Below are 23,475 nucleotides of genomic sequence, written 5' to 3'. Positions count from 1 at the left end.
AAATTTGCCTACGGAGTGCTGTGACTTCGAGTGACTACTGCAACAATATGTGTTTAGTAAACACCTTTACACGACGGCCTTCTACAAATTTCCCGCCTGTCAATTTTATTTTCTAAGCAAACTTTATTGACAAAACTACGAACACTATTTTGACACATCCACTTCCGCGCATGCGCCGTACTAACCGCGTCCACTACGCAAGCGCTGGGTTGCGCCACGCCTCTCTCAACTAAAGCTTTATTGCTTTTAGACATTCTGTGTTGTGTCGCCTCTTGCGCATGCGTAGTATAGATTGTCGTTTCCTCCTTTAGACCGGCCGCTGCCATCTTCACCGGGGCGGAAGAGGCGAGTAAACGAGTTTGGCTTTGACAGCGCCTCCGGGCCCCGGCTGTGTTGTGTCAGGCTATTTCCTGGCGTGGTGAGTGTCGCTGGGCACAGGGGGGACATTGCTGTGGAGTTGGGTTGTGTTGTGGCTGGTGTGGTGGTGCTGGGTGTCGGACTACGCAGTGCTGGATGTTGTTGCCGTCCTGTCAGCCCACCATAGTCATCCCTGAGGGACACAACTGTCACCTGTTGCCCCTATATATGTGGTGGGATGTCTGGGGGGACGTCCTACACGTAACCCTGTATGTTATTGCGTATCAGCACAATTGCGCGGTTTCGCGCGGCCTATTTCGTATAACTTTGTGGTTACAAACTTTGCTTCTGATACGGAGATACATAATAAAATCCATTGAGTGAAGAAAACCGTCTTGGTTGTGACGTGCGGAATTTTACGTCTCGCCGTTCGCGTTCCGAAGACCTTTTACTTGGCGCCGTTGTCCCGTTTCAGTAGGACCCCCTGTGTTAATATAATAAAATGAGCTATATTTACCCCTCCATATCCAGCGCTGTGGTCCCACTGATTGTTGTTGTGACAGATGATGTCATGTGACCGCCGCAGCCAATCAGAGGCTGCAGTGTCGCCGCTCGTTCTTCTGGCATCGGCACCAGAAGAGTTCCAGAATGTGACGCTGCAGCGATGAGCTGATTCCTTGTGATATCATCTGTCACAACACCAATCAGCGGGACCACAGCGGCGGCCACGGAGGGGAAGTATAGTTCACCTTAATACAGCGGGTCGTCATGAACCGCACAGCCCTTATAGTTCTATTCCAACTCTTTCATGATATATCAAACGGCGGGTCCTAGAGAACGGAAATCTGGTGTAAAACCCCCCAAGACGCCTGATTTACCCACGTGGCAAACCTGGTACAGATTGGCGCAGGCTTTTGGCTGTGCGTAACGGACGGAATACTTGGCGGATTCCCGCATGTCGCGCTATTTTGTTCTGGACTTCACAGCTGTTGAAGTCTACGCAAATGTGAACCCGGACTACTGGGTGTGAGTTGTGTAAGGTGACAAGGCTATCTGCGCCGGAGGTTACGTTCAGAGTCGCGGATGAAATGGCGCAACAGTGGTAAAAGCCGTCCATGCTATAAGGGCTCATTCACACGGGCGTATGCTATGTTGGTCGGCGAGGGACGGACCAGTTTCACTGAATTGGTAGGGGTGTGTTCAATATGTATCTTACTTTTTTTGTTTGTTTTTTAACCTCCCGATTGATGTCACTTTTTGTTTTCACTGGCAGCATGCTTATAAACACCTCGCAGTCATGTGACCTGATTTCATTTATTTTGCGCAGCAGCATGCAGAACGCACACCTGAGTGCAGCGACGTGCTGTAATGCGTTTGCGTGCTGTCCGTAGTCGGTCAGTAAACAATACGGGAAGAAGATTCGCCTACGTGACCGGGCCCTTTATGTGACGGTTCCTACGGACCATAGGGGGTGTCAGTAATGCCGAATGCCTTAAGGCCACTTCTGGGCACCCGATGTTTGTGTGCTGCGAAACGCGCAAATATGAACCCCATTCTTTTAAATGGATTCATGTATATCAGCAACTTATTTTCCTGTTTTTTCCCGCACCCTCTCCTGCCTTTTCTCGTTCAATGGGCGTCTTATTGCCTGGCATGGCTCTCGCAGGGCATGTGACGTGCATGAAACCCCTCTAATTCTCTATCCTACTTGAAACTTCATGAGAGGATCTGAACTTCACCGATGCAATGAGGTTTTACCTGAAAAGCGCCCTGCATCCGTGGGTAAATAGCGCGTTGATGAGCGCGATATCGGGCCGAGCTTCACGGCACTGGTTTGCTGAAAAGCAGAACATTTCTTACTAGATGCCATTTGTTTTGGTTTGTATCATTGATTCACGGCTTATGGGTTGTTGTTCCCCTCATGCCCTCTAGGGTATGTCACACGATAAAATTCATGTTGCGAATTCCTCATTTAAATATGGCTGTCTGTTATGTTTCTTCCACAGATTTAACCCCGTCAATGCACAAAATCTGTGTGTGGCCTGTCAATGTGGTTCCCCACGGATTTCCACCAAGAAGTACTTCTTGGCAAAAATCGGAGCAGAAACGCATCAGAATTTCCCACACAGACTTTGTCCATTGACAGGGTTAACCCTTTCCAGTCCAATGTCGGGCCTGCCCCGACATCATCATTTTCCTCCACAGCTCCGATGTCGGGACAGGCCCAACACTGCAGTGCAGGAGTGGATCTGCACCCGATCGTCAGACACATCGGGTGCAGATGCACTCCTGCACTGGTCCTCATCGAGGACCCCCAAGGAGAAGGCAGAAAGGGTTTTTAACCCTTTCTGCCTTCTCCTTTACACATTATATAGCGCTCAATTAGCGCTATGCAATGCATAGATTCCGGCTGGCGATCATGTGACCGCCGGTGTTACCTGACCCCCGGCGGTCACATGAACGCCGAGCCGGGAGCCTGCACCGTGGGAGGACCTGCTTACCTGACAGGCGTCTTGCGCATTCTCCTTCTGTCTCCCGGCCCGGCGATCATTTGACCTCCAGGTGCCACCTGACCCCAGCGGTCACATGATCGCCGAGGCAGAAGGAGAATGCGGAAGTCAGTTCAGGAGGGTGCAGAGAAAATGTATTTTTTTCTCACCCATTCTCCCCAGCTCCAGTTTATTTGGAGCTGGGGAGAAAGGGTGAGAAAAAATAAATGGATTGGAAAGGGTTAAATCCATGGGGAAAAAAACATGACAGCCACAGATCCCCGTGGGCTGTAGTGATAAGTGTCAGATCCACATCTGGCCAATTTTAAAGATATATTAGGTTGGGATCGCATCGGCGGTCTTACATCCATTATTTACGCATTCGTATTTTTCTTTTCAAAACAAAACAAAAAAACGCGCACGTCTTACTGATCGCAACTGAAGCAAACCGATCCTTTAGAAAAATCGACAGGGAAGCTCCAGATCGTGGGAGCGGACAAGTATAAAAAAAAAAAAGACATCACCCAATTACAACTCCCTGTAAAGTCCCCTAAGGCTGCCTTCACACTGGTGAGAATTGCGCCATTTTTGAGCGATGCCGAATTATGAAACCCATAAGTTTCAATGGCTTCATTCCCATGTGCGATCTCCTCTATAAGCTGCGAGATTTCGACATTGCTGCCTGCCTAATCTTTCAGCATTTTGCTATTTTTTTTTTTCTCTTGCCCATGCAGCCTATGGAGCCTCCGATTTATCGAATTGCAACACACGAACTTGCGATGTCCATGCAATGCGTTTTTTACCTTAGCTCTTATTGTCTATCGCATGAGATATAGGCTGGATGCTGCGTTGATTTTCAAGGAAAAAGCATCGCACGAGCAAATATGCGAAATTGTTGCAATTTTCCCGCGGCGATATCGCGCTCGCCAGTGTGAAGGCAACCTAACGGCACCATAACTTAGTTTATAGAACTGCGGGGACGAGGCGGGTCCCCTTTAAATAAACATTTCCTTTTTCAGCAAGACGGAACCCAAACGGAAATCCTTCACTTGGTTTCAGTTCTCTTAAGTTTCCACTTCTTCCTTTTTTTTTTTCTGCGGACTTCTACACCCAAACAGGATCGCAGCCAATCGCTCTAAAATAACAAGACAATATATTTATTACCACACTATCATAAACTAACCGGGACGGTATCCAGACTAGCGGTGCGCAGAACAGATACAGGCCTGCCAAAAGCCACACAGTGATGAGTAGGAAGGACACATACTAATAACCATAAAGTGCAGCAGTGCTCAGGCCGCTCTCTTCAACGGCGAAATCAGCGATCGTCACCCGCGTGGACGATCCGCGGTATTCCGCACACATTGAAAAAAATAGAACATTTGCATGCCCGCTCAGATGAGCGGATAGTGATTGACAATGTGGATACCTGCGTCATCACCTAGCAACGGCACGGGAAAAAACTATATCTAAAAAAAAAAAATCTGTACTGCGCATGACCGACAGCGAGTGTCCGCGGTCATCTGCAACACAGAAAAGTGAAGGTACGCAGAGTCGCTGGCCGGGGTCAGAGCCGGACTCTACTGCAGGCTCCCACATGCGGAATCTGGATCGCCCGTGTGAGACCGCCCTTAGAGAGAAAACAACATCTTATAAAGTTGAAGACTAGTGGACAAAGAGAGTATTACATTATATCAAATAGCCCAAAAATATAATAGCAGCATCTACTGTATGATGGCAAACCTGACGGCTGCCGTCCCCAATCATATATGCTGCTATTATATTTTTTAAGACTCCCTAATATAATGTAACACTCTCTCTGGTCATTCGTGTCCGACTTAATAAGATTGTTTTCTCACCAAGGCCCATTTAGACACGATTATCGCTCAAAAGCCGTCTTTTGAGCGATAATCATTGTCTACCTGCTCTGACATCGTGCAGTTTAGTTAAGCCACCGCTCATCGTTGTCTTTCAGCCTTTTTCCGCAGTGGCAGATTGCCGCGGGCTTTGGAGCGGCCTGGCCGCACGCGTTTCTGTTGCGGCCGGCGCTCCCATAAAGGAGAGCGTGGCCGTAATGGGGGACAAAAAAATGAACATGCTGCGGCCAAGAAATCCGCAACGACGGATTGGCCGTCCCGTGTGGACGAGATTTCTGAGAAATCTCGTCCACATTTTTTGGCTAATCCCGGGATTAGCGGCCGAGGGTCGATTTGCCGCGGCGAAATTCTGGACGGAATTTCCGCAGCTAATCTGCCCTGTGTGAAGCCAGCCTTAGACTTTCTGTAGAATTGGTTGACCAAGGAAGGTTGTTGCTTCTTTGACTTGGGTTAGTAAAGTAGCGAATGGATGCAAAGTAGGAATCTCCGGCATTATCAGCAGCTCTCGTGTTCAGCGATGAACCTTTGCGATGGCCGTTTCTCTGACTCCCAGCACTCCGTGTGGACCTGAGAAGGAACAGGTTATTGTATACAAGCTTGGGAGACGCTTTGATATTCACTCTTTATAAGGTTCCTGTTGCTCGTCATTATCAGTTGTTACAATGTTGTTCGGACAATAACAATTAACCCCTTAGTGAGCCTTTTTCCCCTCTGATGCCCCTTTTACACAAGTCAATTCTCATTCGAACAAGTGAGTGACATCACGGCTAACTCGTTAACAATCGTTTGCGCTCGTACAGCCTGTTTAGACAGGCAGATCATTGTTGGGAACTGTTCACATTCCGTGTGGAGCGCTGAGCGGGGAATGTTTAAATGTAACGAAGGGAACGAGCCGCCGATAGTTGTTTTGGAATTGTGGCTGAAAGTGAACAACGAATGAACAGTGCGCGATGGCTCGTGTCTAGGCGTAATGATTATCGCGCACTTTAAGTAGTTTTTTAAGGATTTTTCAACAATCAGTACGTCTAAATGGGCCTTTAAAGACAAGGTGATTTTCATTGCTGCGTTGCAAGAGCCATAACTTGTTGGCATAGCCATATAAGGGCTTTTTTTTTGGGGGGGGGGGGGGGGTGAGGAGCGCCAGTTGTATATTTTAGTGTCAAACAAACTTTATTGCTATCTCTAGGTTCACGGTAATAAACAAGAGCGTGGTATTTTGCAATCAAGTAGGAGGAATGAACATATGTAGGATTACATGGTACACAAAGATATAGGCCAGCAGTAGCAAGAAAAGGGAAAACAAGAAGTAATGCCATACATCAGGGGGCTGCATATACAACTCTATAAGGGCATATCATATCTGGAGAGGAGGAGGATGATCGCTGATATCGTGTTCTCGTATCCAGACGGCTTGCATTATACTAGTAATCCACACAATTGCAGCTCCGATTTGGAGAATGAGGTTTCCATTTGGAAGCTATATGTTTTTGCGTTGCTAGGAATATATACTGACAAGGCTTAAAATAGGGTGGAGGGCTCCTCGGGGGTTTATCTCCTAGTAAACAAATGCTAGGTAGGTTAGGACATGCATAGGCTGGGCTTTCCTCTATTACCTATGAATCTGTGGACTACTTTCAGGTAAGACCATTGGATATGTTACATATCTTCAGTCTATTGACATCCCCAAAAACAAAGTGGAGAAACTGAAGGATTAAATGGCATGAAGCTTAGGTGACACCTAGTAACCTCTGTGTGAAGTGATGTTTCTGTTAGTGAGGATTGCCAGCTCCCTTTACTCAAAGTTTCACAACAAGTATGCCATCTCGAAAGTAACGTAGTGCCACGAATATGTCTGCCACTCCATCATAAATGGAAGCAGTTTGACATGTTGTGTATCCAGGATAGCATAGCGGGGTTAGAGGAAGAGGAAGGATTTGAAAGTAGACTAAGAGTCCATTGTACCCAGTGGAGCTGATAGAAGGTGGAGAGTAATGGAAGCGAAACATGGATAAGGTGAGGAGCTTCTTATGGTTAAGAAAATCATGTGATTGAACTAGTCTTGAGTTGTCCACCCAAGAAAGTCTCGAAAAGGAATACTATGGAAAAAGCAAGGTTGGCCAATATTGGTCAACAGTAGAAGCCAATGGTTGTGACTTACATTTGAATCGGACGCTCTCTGTAGAGCCAATGAGTAGGGTGTACCCAGGCTGAGGAAGGTGAAAGGTGGGAAACCGAATCCTTAGACCTCATAAGAGCTGCCAGGGGATAAGGAAAGCTGACTCCAGTCTGAATGGTAGTGGGTCATCGGTTACAGTATTGAGAAGCATGCGACAATCTAGCTGCTAGTTTGCTTATGGAAGTACATGACACGTTTTGAAATACGAGGGGGTCTATTTGCCCAAGTAAAGCTGTAGAAGTCCTTCTGCAACGCTTCCAACTCTGATAGTCTTTTATGATGTCATAGGGGTCATAGATGGCAAAAAAAAAGTTATATAAATAAGTTTAAAAAAAACAGAATAAAATAAAAATATATACATTAAAAAGAGAATGACCCAAAGCCAACGCCAATCAAAACCATTACCGTATGTGCCCTCTAATCCAAAACTATACATATTATCAAAACGAGGAACCCGTTGCTAAACTTTATTTTACTAATAGAAAAGAAAACAACTAAATGTTTTTAAAAAATCATTTCTTTTCCCCTCAGCCTTTTATTCCCAATAATACTAAGAAACAGAAAAAAGTCAGTGAAAAGATATTAAAAAATTATCCCTATATGTCACAGGAAAAGAAACGCAGCGAAAAAAATAGTGCAGTAAAACCGCCACATGGGTAACAGCCCTAAAAGTGTCTGGTCCTTAAGGGGTTAAGGATTCGGACAAATTACCGCCTAGATCTAGGATATAGTGCGTCAGTCTCTGAAAGCCTAAGTTTATAAGTGTTTGTGGACATGTGGAGGGGTGCGACTACCAGCTTGGATGGTTTTTATTGTAAGACCTGAAACGCTCAAACCGTTCCAGAGGATGAAGACGATGCGGGAAGGAAGTTAACGGTTTTGTCATTGTGGCCCAAAACTAATCGGTGAACAGCTTTACCTTGTAGATATCGGGTCCAATTGACAAACGGTGATATTTGAATTTTCTCTAATTTAATAGATAGCAGAGGGAGGTAATAAATGGATCGTACTCTGATTGGGCCGCCGTTGCTAGTGGGGAGTTACAGGGTTCAGTACTAGGCCCCATTCTGTTCAATGGACTCCACAGTAAAATATCATTATTTGCAGACTATCGCAATTCAGGTATTACTTTTTTTAGTTACTCTTAGGGCTTCTTCACATGAGTGTATATTGGCCACCATTTGCACGGCCGGATGATATATGCTACCATCAGATGCATTATATTCCAATGCATTAGGTCACACAGGCGTACTCCCGTAGCATAAAAGTGCCCGGCCGGAAAGCTAGTCCTTGAACTAACTTCCTGGCCGAACTACGGCCGCTGCCATAGATTCCTTTGGGAGGCAATGAGAGTGGCCGGAGAAGGGAGATGGGAGAGAGTTTAGTAGCATGACTGCTAAACTCCCTAACCTTTTCTCCTCCTCTTTCTTCCCCTCCGGCTGTTTGCAATGGGGGGTGGGGCTAAGCCCCCGCCCGTTGTCCGCAGCCAGCAATGGGAGGGGTGGTACGGGGTGGAGCTCCGCTTATTCACATGAATGAGCTTAGCTCCGCTCCTCCCTATGCTGGCTATGTACAAGGGGTAGGAGCTTAGCTCCGCCCCCTGCCCCTTCCATCGCAAACAGACAGAGGGGTAGGGGGGAGGGAAGGGGGAGACAGCTTAGCAGAGCTAAGCTGTCTCCCTCTGCCCAACGGCATATACTCTGAGTTAGTGGATCACATGGTAGCGTATATCGGCCGGCCGTGAAAATGCCGGCCAGTATACATTCATGTGAATAAGCCCTTATGGAGTTGACTGTGCAAGATAAAATATTTTCAGTGTTTTGGTCACTATGAGCGCGGTACATGTTGACACGGCAGACATGGAGGCCTTTGTCAAACCTCTGGCCGCCATGACAACTTATTCGTACCGCTGTGATTTCATTGAAGGGTGACAAAAGGAGTCCCATTCCCCTGCCATCTGCTTGCACGGTTCAGTTGCTATTGATTGTGGCATGTAAGGGGTTAAACTGACAGGAATCTGAGACTTCTCTGCTCCTGGCTGTTAGAGCAGGAGCCTGGCGGTCACTCGTCTGCCAAGCCACCGCCTTAACAAGATGTGTGTGCAGGTTTAAAGCCCATTAGTGAGGTCCGTTAGGAAGGTGTATTGGCCATCACTACGGGGTGGAAGGCATACCTATAGATTGGCGTACAAATTTCCTCAAGCGCCGGTACCTCCCGACTGCAACATTTGTTACTTAGCAAAAACCCAAACAGCAATGTCCCTTCACTAATGTGGTCATGCAGAGTGTTTTATCCTGCTTGTGTGCGGCTGCGATAACGGCTGGAGGCGGCATTATAGCGCCACTGTTGGGGTTTTATTGCCTTTACGTTGGACTTTGGAGCCGTTCTACATGACGGAATTAGAGATTTGCATTAGATTATTTTAGAGAAATGGTTTGTCTCCTAATTGGCGTGATAACTTCAGGAGCCTCGGGGATCCAATACTCGGAAGGACCTCCAGACCCCGCAGTTGTGGACAGGTCTGTAGCGCAATGATGGGATATTTCACACTCCTGGAATCGGGCGTTTATTTGTGGATATCTTCAGCGGATCAGAGGAGTTAGCTGCGTGAAACCATGGAATTCACTTGATTCCGATTATTTCCATCACTACATGACTTCACGATCTGTGGGGGTCTGACTTCTCCGACCTCAGTCTCATTCACTGCGCCTGTCCTCCCACTGTGCAACGGGCTACAGATGTAGCAACATTTAACATGACTCTGATAATAATGTTAGTTATTTAAAGCCATTGAAAAGCTATTATATTAATACAACAAAAGTTTATTAAAAGGACAAGTAATACTGTAGAAATCCTGAAAAACACGAACTATTGCCGGGTCTAAAGGGTTTATGCCGCAGTTTTCACCCTTTTGTAATGCATAGAGTGAATTCCCCAGCAACTGCGGAGCAAAATCCGTAAGTAGTATACACGGCACATGCCATGGAACATACGTCCCGTGTTAGCGTACCCTTAAAGTATTAGTGGGTTTCTTTATTTACATTTGCAGACTCCTGCGGGGACGACTTGTGTCATGGGATAACTTTTAGTCTTTGTACTGGACAGTCCTTTGATTTGTATACATGGCTGACTGACACATTTCCATTTGTGGTTGGCGACTGAAGGCAAGTGTGTGTCTGTGTGATGATTGACTTCCTGGAAGCAGTGGGAGTAAACTATACTTCTGTAATATTACAGAACGTAACGATCACAGAGTTGATTAGCAGGTAGCCCGCGTTCCCAGAAAGGTGGTGTTGCTGCCGGACGGCATCGGTTCCTGGAGTGGTTGACGGCCGTGTTCACATGTTCCCACAACTCCTGGAAATGCTGTGTTTTATCACTACGGGATGTTCTCTGCGGGGTTTACGATGCACAGACACAGCCAATGATCAGTTCTAATCCACATGGCGACCCGCCGGCCAACAGCAAACATCCTTAAACTTTGCACTTTTGCATGGATAGTTTTGATCAGGGCTGTGGAGTCAGTAGAAATGTACCCACTCCGGCTGATAAAAAACATAGAATGTATGGTGTGTGTATATATATATATATATATATATATATATATATATATATATATATATATATATATATATATATATATATATATATATACATACAATTTTTAGTAAATTTATGTGTTCTGAAATTGTATTCTAATAGTTAATTTATCACTTATGTATGGAGGAGTCGGAGTCTGGGAAAATTGAGAAGTCGAAGGTTCGGCCTACCGACTCCGCAGCCCTGGCTTGGGTAATAAATATTTACGTGCACAGCTGATCCGCAAAGCAAATTGATCTGTTTTCACTCACCTATGAGATAATATACATGTCCAGTAGTAAAAGTGTGGGAGCATATATGACAGAATATCATATGTACAGAGAGTGGGAACAAAGGGCAATCTGCTTTAGACTAGCTGGCCGAAAAGTGAGAAACGTAGTGTCGCCACCATTGCATACATTTCATATTTACAACCTTTTTTTATTTCGTGACTTCACCTAAAGGCAGAAGAAAAAAGTGTATTTCCCCCCCTCCTCCTCCAACCCACCATCCCTCTCAAACCCCAGAAAAAAACAACCACTGAGAGCTATAAAATGTTTGGTTGCTATAGACCACTTTTTTCCCTTGAACTAGTTTTGTATGTTTTTATATATCTTTTGTATTCGATGAATGTCCGATCGGTAGCGAACAAGCAGCCAGTGCGATTTCCCCCTCGCTGAGCGTTGGAACAAGGGACCGTAGTATTAGAAAAGACCACTCTTGTCTACCGTTTAAAAAAAATTTAACCTTTTTTTTTTTTTTTTTTTTTTACCTTTGGTCATAATAGTTAGTGGCTACCCAACAGGAGATGACGTGGCTCGGCCCTTTGTTGGGTGCCTGCCACTTCATTCTAGCAATTGGCAAGCAGCACAGTGGTCAGACCAGTTGAACATTGGTAGCATATCCTAGTGTTATGCCAATAATGTCTTTGCTGAAACATTGTCTTTTAAAAGGAACCTGACACCTTCTAGAAGCATCGTAAACTAAGTTATGGTGCTTAGAAGACAGTTCCCGGTGAGTCCAGTGGTGTCATTTTTATACTTGCCGGGCTTTCCTGGTCCGGCACTGTCACTATGGGAAGTCGAGGCTCGGTCTGTCAACGTGACTCTTGCCATTCAGTCTGTGTACATGCTCTCCCATACAGAGCAGTGGAGCGCACGGCACGGACTGAATGAAGAGTCCTACTGACTGACCGAGCACGGACTTCCCGGGGGAACGGCACGGGGACTGGGAGCCCGCTAAGTATAAAAATTGCACCCATGGAATCGGCAAGACCTGGCCTATAAGTAATATAATTTAGTTTATGGTTCTTTTAGAATAGGTTGCCTTTAAGTTCAGTGATATTTGCTTTTTATTGCAGCAAAATCATTAGGTGCCTCTTCACAAGATTGGTGAGAAATGATTGGTCGTTGGGGTCTGACCACTGGATTACCAGAACAGAGCACCTATAGTCTGACGGGTGAATAGTTATGGCGTACATGCATGGCTACCACTTCTTCATTTACTGACCATGGAGATACAATCGGCTATCTTCATCAGCCGCATAGAAGTGAGTGGAACCGTCATCACGTATGCGCAGTGCCACGCCATTCAGCTGGGGAACTCGGAGTTCGCTGTTCTCAAGATTCCTGTAGGTTCCAGCGAACAGACCTTTAGTGATCACTTATTACCTCTCCCGTGGGTAGGTGATAAATGGTGGTTAGATAACCCCTTTTCCAGTATCATAGATGCTGGGCTCCTTTCTTTCAAGGAGTAATTAAAGTAACAGTCTGAAGTGGTAATGGTTTTCCTCGGCATGATTCTACTTTCCTCTTCCTTGTTCTTTCTCGTACTGCTTTTCAGTAGAGAAGAATGCAGACTTTAGCCTACAGCGCTTGTTGTGCTCTATGTATTCCAACACACGGGCAGAAGCCTGCGTGATCACCTTCCATCACCCTCTCAGGGCGTGATCTACGGTGCTTACCTCATGAGAGTTGGCTTATAGCTTTCACTTGTGTCACAATGCAGGCTCCCACTCCTTGCTCTTGTTTGGCACAGAGGTTACAGTTTTCACAGTAGTGAAGCTAGCGGAGTTATACGAGGGGGCGCTGATGAGTCCTTGGCTTTGGCCACAAAAAATTAACATAGAACAAAGAAATTGTAATTACTTTACATAGTCCCCTTGGATGTTGATGCACTTCTGACTGCAGTGTTGCAGCTTCTTCAACCCTTTCAAATAATTCTTTGGTTGGCAGCTGTAGAACTTCTCCAAAGACTTGCACTTGGGCACGCATTTGATCTGCTGACAAACATTTCGGACTTACTTGGCTGACATCTTCCTCATGTCCAGATGATGGCGAATTATGGGCCCAACTCTTTGGAAATGTTCAGAGCCTCGGCTATCGTCTTGGTAGAAATTCGGTGGTCTTCCAGGAACCTGTCATGGATGGCGTTTCTGGAACGGCACCACTGGATGTCATCTCGAGCAGTCTTCATCGTCTGTGTGGCTGATTTTAGATTTGGCAACCCAATTTTTCATTGTGTAGTATAAAAGGCACGTCGCTTAATGTTTGTACCATGTCGCCGTGAATATCTTTGGCCGACATCCCTTTTAGAAATGGGAACTTGCATCACCGCTCTGCTCCTCCTTGCAGTGAGATCTGCCACAGACTCTACCATATTGTCTTCAAACCTGCGTAATAAGAATGGCACATGAGATCTTGCCCAAATTTGCTCACAAAGTATTGCAGAGATTGAGCGTTCAAATGATATGATGATCACAAAGCCAAGGACTTCTAGCACCCCTTGTAGTCCCTTATAGCATTCACCCCTTGTAGTCCCTTATAGCATTCACCCTGTTAGGACATATATCGATTTGTTAAAGGATTTAGCTCCTAAAGACCACTCGTGCCCATATGTGCCACTGGGGCATATGGGTACCGTAGAGGGAGTCGGCCACCCCATGAGCCAGAACAGAGAGATTCTCTTTAAGACAATGAAACAAATGGCCTTACTTGTAGTACAAGGACAACTTGACTTTGCCAGATACCATTATGTTGTTGTACATGTAAGACTAGGTGCCACACAGCCGTGACTGCAATTTTTGCCAGTCCATTTGCTATCGGGCACAGGCGATGCATGTTCAGGGGCATTGCATTTCCTCATTCTTGTCCGTGAATCCGGTTTAGGATATGCCGTGAGTTTTTAATATTTTTTTTTTCATGAGGTCCATGTGCATATCTTATTGGCTGTGATGGGGTATGTTTTGACTGTGGAATTACATGGACAGTACACAGCCCGAATATACCCCAGTGTGCACCTAGCCTTGAACAGCGTCTGAACCTGCCGAGGACAGATGACCGTCTAATGTCTATGGTGGTGGTCTGACTCCATTGACAGTAGATGTTTGGGGAGGGGAGCAGGCAGTTGGATTTTTTTTTTTTTTAAGGCTTCCTGAAAAACTTTCCTTTAATGGCCCTTATCTTTAAGATATCTTTACATGGGACCATTCTTAGGCACATAAACGCCCCCCCTCCCCCCCCCCCTTCCCCCGCAGAAATAGTTGGTTAGTGAATGGAGGCCAGAGATCTCTTCCAGCCGCCCGCCTCCATTCACATTGCTCAAAGATTGGAGGACTTCTGTTGACACGGAGCGAGAAGACGCTCGCTGGTTGCTTTGTTGTTCGCTCAGTGCCTTGTCGGTGGCCGAGTGTACATGGGATGACTACCGCCGAAAATTGCTATTTCAAGCAACTGTTCGGGCCTCGTGGAAAGGTAACCTTCCTCCTGCAACGTGCTATGCAAGAAATGAGCCTTTTTCTCTTCTTTTACATATAAAGCGGATCAGGCATCTCCTGTAAGTACACTTAACCAAATGACTGGTTACATGCTAGTCCTGACCTGGGTCTGCCCTGTAATCCTATTAGTCATTGCGGACAAGTGTTCAGACGCAGAGTTCTTAATTGGATGCAAATTATTCCTTCTAAAGGCCCCATTTTAGTGTCCATATTATATTCACAAGATATGTGAACTGAATGTGAACCACCGAAGAACCTCAAGGCCTCATGTCCACGGGCGGGGTCGGATTCTGCGTGCGGGACCCTGCATACCTGTGCAGGCAGGTGGCGGCGGCATCTGCGCAGACCTCTCTTCTGCAAGGATATCTGTACTGCGGATGGTCCGCACGGCTCACTGTCAGACATGCACAGTACAGTTTTTTTTTTTTTGTTTTTTTTTAAATTCTCCTCCTCTCCCGTGGGATCCATGGCCTGTCCGCAGTGTCAACTGCGGGCGGGCCGTGGATTCGACAGCTTCCATTGACTTCAATGGGAGCTGTTTGTGCGTGATCCGCACTGAAATGGAGCATGCTGGGATTTGTTGTCCGGAATAAAAGGTCCGCAAAATGAATCCGCAAGTTTTAATTACCGTGCAGACGCCCATTTATCTTTATGGGTGACTTGAATTATGGATTCCGCAATTCAAATCCGCCCGTGAATATTGGGCCAACTACTACTGCAAATCCAGTTTCAGTACCCTACGTACCTCATTAGCAAGTCCTCTTACGGTCCTTATTGTAGACTGCTGTTGGTCGTATGAACGATGGACCTTGGGCACGCTCCTGGTCCATTTGGCTTATAACTTAGAGGTACCACAATGTGCATATTCTGGAGATGTCTAAGTGCTATGAGTGCATCATTGGCTTGGGGGTCCTCCAGGCTCACGAAGGAGCATCCCGCTTGTAGAAGAGGTCCGGCCCCTCACTGATTCTGCCTCCTATTTGGCCATGGATGTTCAGGTTTTCCCTTAATATGACAAGCCTAGAGTAAAATGGTTGAAGCGTCTGGACTTTACTGATGTGACAACAATAGTCACATTGGCCGCTGAGTCGTCTTCTGTTCTTATTGTTACAGACTGCAGACTTTCTCTTCCACAAACGTGCGGCTGCCCCCAGAGGTGCCAGTCCAGGTAGACTGTGTGCCAGAGGTGAATCCCATGCATGCTCCTTGGCACGCGGTGCTGGGATTTCCCGATGACTCTAGAAGAAGGGAAAGTGTCTTTACTTATTTACATTTTTGTTTTTAAAGGGAGCGCCTTGTTGGATATAAAGTAAGAGCTTGATATTTATGAGTGATCTTCATGTTTACCGTATACTTTGTATTGACTTTGTGCGGATCATAAAATCCGCGCCAGCGGTCAGTTTTCCCTTTCTGCAGCGCGTCTTGAAATTTCATCCACTTTCTATTACACGGAGTCTGCAATCCACGGCATAGAATACCTGGCGTATACTCCCCGTGTGAACGTGACCGTATAACCTCTTACTTGTGTGGAAGTGGAAGGGGGTATTCCTTTTCTGTGAAGCTCCTATTCGTTTTATACAACCTGTCCTGATCGTATCCGGGGGTACAGGCGCACCGCTTCGTGAATAAACTTTTGTTTGTTCCAGTGCTTCTCAGGGCCCGTGCTCAGGGACGTATTTTCTGTCTGTATGAGGTCCATATTTGTTACAGCTATACTATGGACAGCATACGGCACCATTGATATACGTCGGTGTATTTGCGGACTGATCACATTTTAAAAAAAAACAAAAAAAAAAACGCGTCCTGTCCTATTTTCTTCTGTAGTTAAGCATCAGAATCGCTCCAAGGCTTTGTGTTCATGTAAAAATGGTTAATATGTATTCACCGCGTTTTTGCACATGTTGCCAGGAGACAGTGGGGGGAAAAGTGCCATCAATTGGGCTGCCTTTTTAACTCTCTTTATTGAACAATAAATATCCCATACAGTAAATAAACTTTGAATACATCGTAAGTTTTTCAGATTTAGGCCTCATGTCCACGGGAAAAATCAGGCCCGCTGCGGATTCTCTAATGCAGAATCCCGCAGCGGGTCCCTCCTTTCCCGTGGACATGAGGCTAAAAAGTAAGTATTACTGCGGATCTTCTCTGCGTCGCGGCTGGATCTTCTTTCTTTGGCCCGGCAGATGTCCTCGGCACACTGGTAGCGTGCCGTGCCCATGCGCTGTGCACTCTATTTGTTTTTTGAACTCCTCTCCCGCGCTCCCAGGCTGGAGAGCAGGTATTCGGCTGCGGGTGTGCTGCGGACCGGGCGGCTTCCATAGGCTTTAATAGAAGCCTGCAGGAGCTGTCCCCGTGGGAGACCCGCACTGAAATGGAGCATGCTGTGGGTGTTTTCCCGCACATGCAATCCGCGCCTCAAGGGAAAATGACATCCGCAGGTATTTAATTACCTGCGGGTGTCCAATGCATCCCTATGGGGCGCGGATCACACGTGCGGGACACCCGCTGCGGATCTATCCCTGTGGACATGAGGCCTAAGGGAGAACTCCACAGGTGCTTGGTTACAACCGACATATAAATACAAGCGCATTAGGTTACAGTGTCAGTAGAGTTTGACAATTGGCAACCTTGGAGCAGATTGTGTGTAAAAGACGTGTCCGTTGAGCCGCACCATCCCCCCCCCCCCCCCCCCCAAACATCTTGTGGAATTTTTTTGCATTTTTTTAAATGTGAAAAAATGCAATGAATATGTATGTAAAAAAAATCCCACAAAAATACATAAAAAACGCCTGCAACATGTGCCGTGACAGCCTGAAGTTACAGATCCCCGTGTGAATGAGCCCTTAGGCTGATTTCACACTGAGTTTAGCTTTGTCTGCCTGCTGTTTGCACTGAGAAGGCTTCTGGCACATACATTACACATGCCTGCAGGCTCCCATTCACCAACAGGGTGTCCTTTTAGCCTGCATCCCACTACTACATGTTGGGGATGCTTTTTTGCAGTAGTGCTACACACAGCGCTACTCCATAACAATAACATCCAGTAAAAAACATGCTTTATGGCTTACTTTTTTTTTTTTTTTCTTCTACATGTGAGTCTATGTATGATGGGTACCATACAATGCAGGTGAGACCACAATGCTAGTGAGGTCATCATACTACCGGATTTTGGCATTTGTTTCGCGTCTGTACCATAGAGGTGCGTCTCGGGCTGACTACAGCTCTCCTGTATTCCAGTATCATAGGAATGTATGATGCCTGAAGTTAGGGTCCAGAGACCCACAGTGGATTCAGTTGAGGGTTATGTGCCCAAGCTGTCAAAACTGGGAACTGGACAGAGAAAAGAGGAAAGGGAAAAGAGGGCTATAGTTGGAGCCAGTAGGGCCGTGGCTGCAAAGCTATGCAGCTGGTCCCCCTTACCCGACGGGTCCTATAAATACATACATTGGATGCAAAAGTGGATATTGACATTTGAAGGGGTTGTCTAGTATAGGCCACAAATAGATCAGCAGGGGTCTATCAGCCGGGCCCTCCACATATCAGCTGTTTGCTAGGTTATTGCGTTCATACAATGGAGCTGGTTTCTGCAGGAAGCAGGCCGCTTTGTTCCAACTACAGTGCCTAAGCTTCATATTGCAGGCCAAGTCTCCATTCACTTCATTATGAGCTGGGCCTGCAATACCAAGACTGGCCACTGTGGTGGGAACAGAGCTGTCTGCAGAAAACAACTGGGTGCACAAGAAGAGAGGCCCAGCGACTAGCTGATTGGTGGGGGTCCTTCTCCCTGTTGATCTTCTACTGGTGACCTGCTGATGGTCCATTAATAGTTTACAAGTGGGCAACTCCTTTAACCCCTTAATGACATGGCCTATTTTGGCGTTGAGGACCAAGCGATTTTTGGTATTTTTCCATCTCCATTTTTCAAAAGCCATAACTTTTTTTTCTCTATAGCTGCATTCAAAGTCCTGTAACTTGTTTATTTTTCTATGTGCGGAGCTCTATCAGGGCTTATTTTTTGCGAGACGAGCTGTAGTTTTTATTGGTACCATTTTGGGGAATGTACGGCTTTTTTGATCACTTTTATTGCATTTTTTGTGAGGCAAAATGCTAAAAATTAGCATTTTGCCTCTGTTTTTTTAGCGGTTTTTTTTTACGCTTTTTGTTGTACAAAATAAAAAGCGTGTTCAACTTTTTGTACATGTCGTTACGGACGCGTCAATACCCAATATGTGGGATTTTAAAAATTTTTTTACCTTTTTTTTTTTTTTTATGCTAATATTAGAAAAAGCATAAAGAAGGGGGTTTTTTACATTTTACATTTTTCTTTTTTTTACACTTTTCTTTTCTTTACATTATTTGAGTCCCTCTGAGGGACTTGCAGCACTGTGCCTATGATCGCTGTCATAAGACATGGCAGAGCTACTGCTCTACCATGCCTTATCGCTTATACCGCGATCATAGGCATCGGCAATACAGGACGCCAGTGTCTCGCGCCCTGTTGCCATGGTGACAGGCCGGGCTCTCGCGATGACATCGCGAGAGCCGGCCGGAGACACAGGGAGCGCGATCCCTCTGTGAACTCTTTCCCTGCCGTGATCTACTTAGATCGCAGCAGGGAAGGGGTTAACAGTGGGACGCCGGCTGTGACTCACAGCTGGCTCCTGCTGCGGGATAGCGCGAGGTCATTCATGATCTTGCGCGAAGTACCAGGCTCCCATGACGTACCGGTACGTCATGGAGCGGGAAGGGGCTAAAGGGGTTTCCCGGCATGAAATGGAAATTCTGAAAATGTTGAAATCTATGAGGTACAGCTAAGTAGTGGCAACCTTGTATCCGCCTGTCCTGGACCCTCTCGCTCATCCCGTGCAGCCGCCGATCTACGGTTGTGCAGTAAACGCAGCTGCAAACGGTTACAACTCCCAGCATGCATGGAGCTTGTTTAATGGCCTGTGCTGTAGCTCCGCCCACAACTCACAGGTCCTACAACTTACTCTGAACTGCACATACAGTGCAGCACTTCCCCTTCCTGTTATCCCATAATGCACTGCTCACAGGATGGTGGAGACTATGGACAGGGGAGGAAGTAGCAAATGCGGATAAGATGTCCGAGGGAGTGGAGATATCTTTCAGGCAGACGGTCACGTGACAGATAGATAGAAAATGAAGAAGGTAGCTAGACCGGGTACAGGAAACCTATTACAGATTGACTTATTGTAATGATGTACATTAAATTTTAAAATGTTAGTCTGTGCCCAGAGTTCCCCTTTAAGAAGCTGTGCCAGCGGGGCACGATCAAGATAGGTATGTAGCCTCCGTAAATGAAAATCTCCTTGCTTACATTCAGACAGCAAGAAATGATATTCACTGTGCAATGATTAGATTGGCTATAAACAAGACAAGTCAGCCAGACCAACAGGTTTCAGTAGGATCTGCTTGGTCTCCTCTCTCTGGTGCCCTCTGACCATGCCCTGGCAGCAGATATCGGGGCGTAAAGGAGTGGGCACGTTGGTTTTCATCATCCCCAATTCCTTGTTCCCGTGGGAGCTCAACCACCGCCAGAGGGTTTCTTTCCTGTCCTCAGCTGAGCCTGGGCTCTGTCATGACCTGTGATGCATAAGACGGGCTGATGATAGTATGCGCTGATCTCCGCAGGGACTCGGCAGTGTTTTTAGTGCAGATTCATCACCCAAAATTGTTTTGGATTTGAGAGAACATGCCGCGATTTATAACCGCTCACTGGTTTCTTATGGATAATAATAATCTATATTTACATAGCGTCAACGTATTCTGCAGTGCTTTTACTAATTGGGGAAAACATACAAAAAATAGGTCATAACATGCAGTAATAAACCAATGCACACCGTGAACAATAAGGATGAGGGCCCTGCTCACCAGAGCCTACAAGGAAGGATACAGCTAGGATACTATACATATATACATAAAGCTGGGTGAGTCGATCCTCAGCTCTATTTGTGAATAAACAGATGACAAGTGTGATGATGTGTGGGAAGAAGGGGCGCCGATCTCTAAGGGAGTGTGTAGATTAGAAAATATAGTAGGCCTCGCTAAAAAGATGTGTTTTTAGGGTACACTTAACTCTGTAGATGTTGGGAATTTAATCAGATTGCCTGGGGTAGCGCGTTCCAGAGAACTGGTGCAGCTCAGGAGAAATCTTGGAGTTGAGAGTGGGAAGTTCGGATAAGGGAGTAATTTAGTTTGAGGTCATTTGCAGAATGGAGAGCATAGGGGTATGGTTATAGACAGATGAGGGAGGACTTATATGGAGGTGCAACACTGGAGTGTATAAGGGCTATGAGGTTATGGATTGGAGGAATCTCGCTAGTAGTTCTGGTTTTCTGCAAGCATTTTTCCAGTCCCCTTTGCGCGTTCTTCGTGTGCCAATACCTGTAGGACTCTGAACTTTACTTCGTGTTTCCAGTATTGCTCAGTAATGGTGAAATTCATCCTCCTCTCGTACTATGGACACTCTCCTCGTACTTTGCTCCGTGCGGTGTCTGTCTGCAGTGTTGCACACCGATTTAGTAGTTTCGATTGAAGTAAAGGTCCCTATAGCCGAATATGGGTCAAACCCTCTGATTTTGGAAGGATCTGCCTGATAATGCCTTTTGTTTTGCTGTCTGGGTGGAATCTGGTGACCTGCATACAGTGTGACAAGAGGATCAAAAGGTTTGGTACCGTGTTAGCCAGAAGAGCAAAATGTGATTGTTCTCAGTAAGAGAAACCAAGTAATCTTGTAGATATGATACCTTTTAATGGCTAACAAAAATACATGATGTTAATGCGAGCTTTCGAACCTCTCAGGATTCTTCCTCAGGCATAATGAAACAGATCTGGATGGGGCATATATAGACAAATGTACACATATGAAAAGACACAGACAGCAAGACTAATATGTACTTAAAACAATACCAGACAAGATGAGAGGAGATGTAAATACTTAATTGGTCCACTAGTAAGGAATTAAGTATTTACGTCTCCTCTCATCTTGTCTGGTATTGTTCTAAGTACATATTAGTCTTGCTGTCTGTGCCTTTTCATGTCTGTACATTTGTAGATATACGCCCCATCCAGATCTGTTTCATTATGCCTGAGGGGTTCGAAAGCTCGCTGTAACATCATGTATTTTTGTTGGCCATTAAAAGCTATCATATCTACAAGATTACTTGGTTTCTCTTGCTGGAAACTATCACAAGAGGATCAGGCACAGAGGGATGCCGCAACAGTCCAGAAATTCCTGGAAAGGCCGTAAAAATAGGGCACTTTTTTCCCAATGTGTCTATAAAAAATGTTGGTTGTTAGTTTTGGATTAGTTGTCCAGAAAAGAGAAAAAGAAGAAATTTGGATTATCAACCCTGGTCAGGCATGTTTGATCTCCGTATGTTCCTGCGGGCGATAAACCGCTGCTGCAGCTGTCGGTCTGCGACTTTTTCCTCCTTCCCATTGGATCACGCACGCTTCAAAGGAAGGATGGATATCGGCTGAAATCAATCTAAAGTATATGGACCACTTAAAGAGTACCTGCACTTCCCCTTCGGAGCGCTCCTACTCCAGCAGCTAACAGCCCCATATAGCGCCAGGACCAGAGACGCCCGTGAATCTCGAGCATGTGCAAGTCATATCTCCTGGGAAGTGGAAAACGGAACGCATCTGTGCTAGGAGGAAACAAACGGACCCCATTGACTGTAGCGGAGTTTGTCGGGCTTCCATCATGCTGCTTGGCATTTTACTGGCAGCCAGGATTTATGGGGTGCCCAGGGTGCTTTGGGTGCCCAGGTCATATGGCATGTGTCCTATTCATGTGATTCGCTCTCGTATTTTGTCAACACTTTGCTAGTGTCCATCTCACAATATTCAGGCATGACTTTCCCCGTTGTCACACAGACCTGAGTGACACATTTCTACATGCAGGCATTCCGGCCAGATTACATCTTTTCGCAGACTAATCACTGGGTGAAAATGTTCGTTGACCTGTTTACTAACGCCCGCTCTACAACCATAGAAGGCATTCGCACTAGAAAATAGTTTTCAGACGAGTGTATATTCCTGCCTGTAATACGGAGCCTCACGCACTGGTGTCATCCGTTTTACAGATGTAATGCGCCAATTGAAGCGTATAGAGGGACTAAAATACCGACTCATTAATATTCACTCCATACTTGCATTCATTTCAAAAGAAGAACTTGTTTTTGCGCAATACATGCCCATGGTCAGCGCACAAGTTGATTGCGACTGTTAACCCATAAAATGCCCAAGTCAGAGTTCAGTAGCCCCGATTACCCCACCCAAGTCGCGAGGTGCCATTTGGCATGACAGCCTAGGGTTTTAAAGACCCCCCAGGTCTGCCATGTATGCCTGCTTATTCTGCCTGTGGCCTGTCCTGATGACATGCTGTCTGAAGTATTGCAGTGTATGGTAGAGGAGATCAAATGATCGCAAGTTCGAATCCCCTGTGATTTTTCTGCCTCCTCTCTGCTGTTACTTGATTACCTAGAGAGACTGATTTGTGTATTAGCTACATATTACAAGACTTCCCTAAACATTCAAACTTTGTTTTGTAGCTAAGGCTTAATAGCCAGGAAACAAACCTTTATGACTACTGAGAATGGCATTTCAGTTTGGAAGGGGGATTGAATGTTGCCGTTTGCTGACAGGTTATCAGGATGAGGTGCTTTTATGTGTTTATCGTTAATTCTAACAAAAATGCCCACATTTTATTATCTTATTTCTGGTGATGTCTTTCAGACCTCCCTGCAGATTTATGCAGGAATTACTGCTCTTATTAGCAGACCTTTTAGCTTCTATGAATGTACTTTTTTTTTTTTTTAAAGGGAGGACATAGCCACAGGATAGGCCAACGGTGGATCAGTGGGGGACCACTGCCAGGGCCCCCTGCTGATCAACTTTTCATCAGGACAGTGCACTGAACGGATTTTTGCAGGAAGCTGACCGCTGCAATGTCCAAGCTTTCTATTATAGGTCAAGTTCTCATTGAAATCCATGTAATATGTGTAATACCAAGCCTGGCCACCGCTGTGAGAACAGAGCTGTCTGCTTCCTGCAGAAATACGCTCAGTGCATGGGCATACTAGGCCAACAAACTGCTCATCAGCGGGGATCTAAGGAAGTTAGCAGTTGTCAATCTATTATTGATTACCTATCCTAAGGATAGGCCATCGATAGTTTACAACTGGACAACCCCTT

The 23,475-nt window shown here is 45.9% G+C and overlaps 1 protein-coding gene across 1 annotated transcript in view; it reads left to right on the top strand.

Annotated features, from left to right (window-relative positions):
- The first annotated feature begins 292 nt into the window (after positions 1-292).
- The window catches only part of ITCH (itchy E3 ubiquitin protein ligase), a 65,772-nt gene continuing 42,589 nt past the window's right edge, over positions 293-23,475 (top strand). The window contains exon 1 of the mRNA XM_066587193.1: positions 293-418. The gene's annotated coding sequence lies outside the window, so the exon portion shown is untranslated. The remainder of the gene's footprint in view (positions 419-23,475) is intronic.

The sequence above is a fragment of the Eleutherodactylus coqui genome, chromosome 13 (assembly GCF_035609145.1).
Source record: "Eleutherodactylus coqui strain aEleCoq1 chromosome 13, aEleCoq1.hap1, whole genome shotgun sequence".
Classification (NCBI taxonomy): Eukaryota; Metazoa; Chordata; class Amphibia; order Anura; family Eleutherodactylidae; genus Eleutherodactylus; species Eleutherodactylus coqui.
This window is presented reverse-complemented; position numbering and strand designations above follow the sequence as displayed.